This window comes from Cupressus sempervirens, chromosome 6 (assembly GCF_028749045.1).
Source record: "Cupressus sempervirens isolate cs-2001-9-10 chromosome 6, ASM2874904v1, whole genome shotgun sequence".
NCBI classification, from domain to species: domain Eukaryota; kingdom Viridiplantae; phylum Streptophyta; class Pinopsida; order Cupressales; family Cupressaceae; genus Cupressus; species Cupressus sempervirens.
In genome coordinates, this window is record NC_143123.1 from 185,905,800 (window position 1) to 185,910,949 (window position 5,150).

Below are 5,150 nucleotides of genomic sequence, written 5' to 3' on the forward strand. Positions count from 1 at the left end.
AGCTAGTTAGTGTTAACCAAGTGATTTAGTTTTTACTGATCTCATAGTAAAAGTATTGACCAAGCCAAGTAGCATGAATCAAGTGATTTAGTTTATATGCCGAGTTTCACAGTATTCACTAAGTCACTAGTGCAGATCATGTTCAAGACTACTTAGAAGTGATCAATACGGACTGAGCTTCTATGTCTACCAAGTGCATGACAATGCTAAGCAATAATAGTGGACATCGAGTATTAGAACCTCACTGAGTCAGTCTTCAAAACCCAAGTGTCTACATTTGAGTTGACTTTGCAATATTTGTGTAAACTTGTATTGTGGCTAACTTTTTGATTTTATAATTAGATTGGTATATATGAAATTTATTGTATCACATCCAATGTATAACCAAGGAATGCACTATAATCAAATATAAAGAGTGAATTACAAAGACTTCAATTGTATAAGGAGTAGCAAAGATATATCAATCACAACAAGGTGATTCATACACTTAAAATAATTAGCTACTACTTCATCCTAATAGGTGGATCATTCAAATCCTTTAACAAGGTAGACCTAACAATCTTATGAAAATCTCTTTACCGAGTGCATACTTCATTGTATGTTTGTAAATCCTTTAACAAGGTAGACCTAGCATTTTTTATTGCTCCTAATAGGGAAAATCATCAGAAGTGATCAATGTAAGCCTTAGTAGGCCAACTTTATGCTACAATACTAAAGCTTGTGGATATCATCCCTAACGCAGTTTTACTTTCTATTTTGAAGGTTTTTGGGTCACCAAATCTATGTGTCGATGTGTTATGTATGCTTTCGTGTTTTCAGTTTCTTATGCATGCAATTAGATCAAAATATATATGCAAAAGATTAATTGGGTAATTGAGGATAACAATTGTATAGTTATTGATTCAACCCTCCCCTCTTAGTAACTTAGCCTTTCATAATATTTCCAACAATTGGTATCAGAGCTTTGTGGTTCTCAGAGAAACTTTAACAACTTGAGCAAAGATCAAAGACCATGGAGATATTCAGACTTGGCAAGGCTATTGACAATGAGAAGCTCGATTTGGTAATGGCTATTGCCCAACTCAAGAAAGAAAAGGAGCAACTCTCTCAATATCTAAAAAGAAGAAAAGATCTTGCAATTCAAATGAATGATCATCTCTCCATTGAGGAAAGAATTGAAGACCTTCATTCAACAAGTAGCTCAGATGAAGAAAATGAAGCAATCAAAGAATTCTTAGAAAATAATGGCTCATTGCAAGAAGTGAGAAAGATAAAAAGAGAGCAAGAAATTCAGTTATTAAGGCTATGAGAACTCATGGAAGAGAAAAACAAGATAAAAGAAAAAATGGAAGGCAAAGATAATGAGATCCAACATTTATCCCTTTAACAGGCTGACTTCATTAATCAACTCAGCAATGCAAATGAAGAAATCCTGAAACTAAGGTAAGAAAATGAAAGATTGTAGAATGATCTAAACTCTAAAAGGAAAACCAATGAAAGAATGATGAAATCCCAAGCAAACGTGAATCAGTTAAATGAAAAAAATCTCTATAGACAAAAAGGAAAGTAGAAGTTGGATATAAAGAAGAAGCTGAATCTTCCAAACAAGGAGCTCAAAAGATTTAAAGACCTACTTGCAATCACTGTGGTAAGATAGGTCATACATCAAACAAATGTTGGAGCAATGGAAAAGGAAAATTCAATGGAAAATGCTACAATTGCAATCAACATGGTCATAAGGCTAATGAATGCAAAGAAAAACCAACATTTGAAGGAAAATGTCATAAATATAAGAAGCATGGGCACAAGTCATCAGAATGCAGAACCATGATATTGAATCTAGGAGAACAAATTGTGAAAGTTATATTTGGTTAGGACTACAACACTTGGTGCAGATATCATTATTGTAGAGAATTTGTACACATTGGATTGAATTGTGTTAAACATCATATGAGGAAAAAGGATACTACTAAAAGATGTTTCATTTGTATAGAACTTGGTCAACTTGCCAAGAATTGTATGAATACTGGAAGGATTGAAGATGAAAAGAAGGTAAAGGCTGATAACATTAGAAAATAGATGAGACAATAATAAGTTCCAAAGTCTATCAAAAGTGTAAGTCCAAACAATGATGATCAAGTCACTCAAGAATTGGGTGATTCCACCATTTCTACTTGATTTCTCAAAGGACAACTAGAACTAGGATACTAAAGAAGACATCCAAATTAGTTCTAGTTGAAAGGATAAAATGATCTAAATTAGTATTCAAGATGCAAAGGGATCACCAAGTAAAAGGGTACTAGTTACTATAGAGCTACTTTCCTTACTGAGTGAGGTTGGGTCACAGACTCTACCGAATGAGGTCAAAAGTAACTAAATTTAATGTGGTTACCGAATGATGGAAGACTCTACCAAGTAATCAATGCAAGTAAAGTGGATGATAGTATGTCAATTTGATCTACCATTCATACCAAGCATTTATGGAAAAATTTTATAAAAGGAATAAAATCAAAGTCATTTTTACTATGAAATTTCAAGAGCTATTGTGCAGAGCAATCTTCAAGAGCATTCAAGCGATTTGAGTGAATTTTTACCAAAAGTTTTCAAATTCTCTCAAACCCTACCAAGTGAAGATGTCAGCTACTAGTAGCAAGGAAAAACAAGGATTAGACATGTTAGTTCAAGGTGTAGAATGGAAAGCACCAAACTTTAAGCTCACTTTTGTAATCGTTGAAACCGTAGATCTAAGTGGAGTGTAGTCTCAAATCCCTCCAAAGGTATTATTGATTAATGACATTTTTTCTCATTTTAAATGCATGATTCAAGATATTGGTACTTTGGAAATGGATGAAGCCCTAGAAAAGTTGTGTGTGAATGATATTTTGAACCCTAAGCATCAACATCTCGAGGCTAAAGGATTAACCCATATTCCTCACATGCCTTGTGAATTCCAAGTGAAATAGATTAGGTTTATTCTTAGTTAGGTGAACAATGGAAAGTTATGGTTGGAGCAACCAATTTTGATCTTGAAGAAGATGATTCATAGAATCACTCATCTACCAATGTTGGCTACAGCTAAAATGACCAAAACCCTAGATCGGGTTGAACTAGAGAAGAAAACCCTAGCAGAGTGGGATAGAAGAGGCATGAAGATAAGCATCATAATTGATATTGAATTGAGGTTTGGCATTATATCATTTCCCATAAAATATATAATTCAAGTAGGTTAAATAGTGTTTTGTGTGAAGTTGTAGACCTGACATACAAGGTAGTCAAGAATAATCTTTCTTTTGACCTTACCGAGCTATTGTTGAATCAATTCAACAAGAACATGAAAGCATTAGGACATCAAAGAATAATTCATATAATTTTGGCTCTCTATTGACATGTTTATTCTTTTATGTTCAAAAATTCTTTCCATCAAAAGGTGTTGTTTGGAGTAAAGATGTGCCCATACTCTATCAGATTAACAAATACATTACTAAGATGGAAGAAAATTATTATAGTATTGTGGATAATTATTTTGATGCATTCAAGGAGAAAATGAATAACAGATTCTAGATTCCCAAGAAACTAGTAGAAGATGATAAAGATGATTTTTTTTTTATGGTAGATAGTGATAAGTATACATTCAAGCAGTTAGGTCTAGGATTACGTGGGTGAAACCTCTAGGATATGAGGTTAACATAGATGAAAAAAAAGATATTATTGAGGCACAAATAAATGAACCAAATGATCCTAAGGTCACATATTTTGGCACATATGATGAAGCCAAAGCTAGGATATGACTAGAAATCAAGCTCCCTCAAGCGATAAATAAAGGAAAGAAAAGGATTGCAAAGTTGAAAATAAGTTATACTCTTTTGTTAATAGAGGGAAAAGGTGAGGATGAAGAAGTAGAGGATGATGATAAGTTAGAGGAGGAAGAGACACTAAAGAAAAAGGGTGAGGTAATCATTACCAAGCCTGCTAAGCCATCCACTGCAATGTTCACCAGGAGATCCTTAAGGAAGGAGGAGATATAATATTCAAAAAACATCCACCCACCTTCCAAGATAGATTGAAAGCATTAGAATCAAGGGCCGACATAACTAATTTTAAGGCACTAAATTATGAAACTAGGACAGAAGAAGAGAAAAAGAAAATTGAAGATCTAGTGATGGATAAAAAAGGTAAGTGGAAATACTCACCTGACCAACTTACACTTCAGATTCCTAATATTTTGATGGATAAAATTAACCCAAATTGGATATCCACCATGAAAATTGTGAAAGAAATATATGTGCAAACCCTGAGGTAGCTTATACCAAGCTTAACTAACAAAAATGTGAAGGAATCTTTAAAGAAAAATGAAGAGAAACTAACCCTGAAATTCAACACTTGTCTGGTACTGATGAAAGACATTGACCATGTTATGAAGAATGCTACAAATACATGGAAGAATGTAAATTTTCTTCAAAACCAAGGGATTTTCCTATTAATGTAAATGATGAGGATGATGATGATAAAGAACAGAAAGATGAAGACGAAGATGATGTAGAAACAATACATTTTGATAGTATTGATGATGAAGAGGAACAAGAGCAAGAGGCTATCGAGGAAGAAAAATAGGATGTTGAGGAAACTGACCCAGTTAAGATTGTTGTAGTAGTTATTGCCTCACTCCCTCACTCTCCAAGAAAAATAGTGACAACATCAAGCATGGAGAAAACCTCAGTAGGATTGATTATGACTACCACTCACAAGCATCTAATCAATCTTTGCACTAGTTCAGCTCAGCACATAATTGACTAAAGTGACCTCCACTTCACTACCAAGTTGTAGACTCTTACCTCTTCAATTATGATTGAGACATAAGTTTTGGATACTATAGGTATTTCTACTAGTATTTCTACAGTAAGTGTAGTATCAATTTTTGTAGCTAGTCCCACTATTTCTACTATTGTTTACATTCCAAAATCACATGCAATAAGTGTAATAATAGTTGAGACTGAGCCTCAACTTATCACAAAATTTTTGGGCCAAGGAAAAGAAAAAGAGGAGGATGTAGACCTTAATGAGGAAATTGTGATCCCTAATTGGGATATTTCAAAACTCAATCTTAATCAAATGCAGATCTTTGGTGAACTTCTCCAAAAGAAATCCAAGCA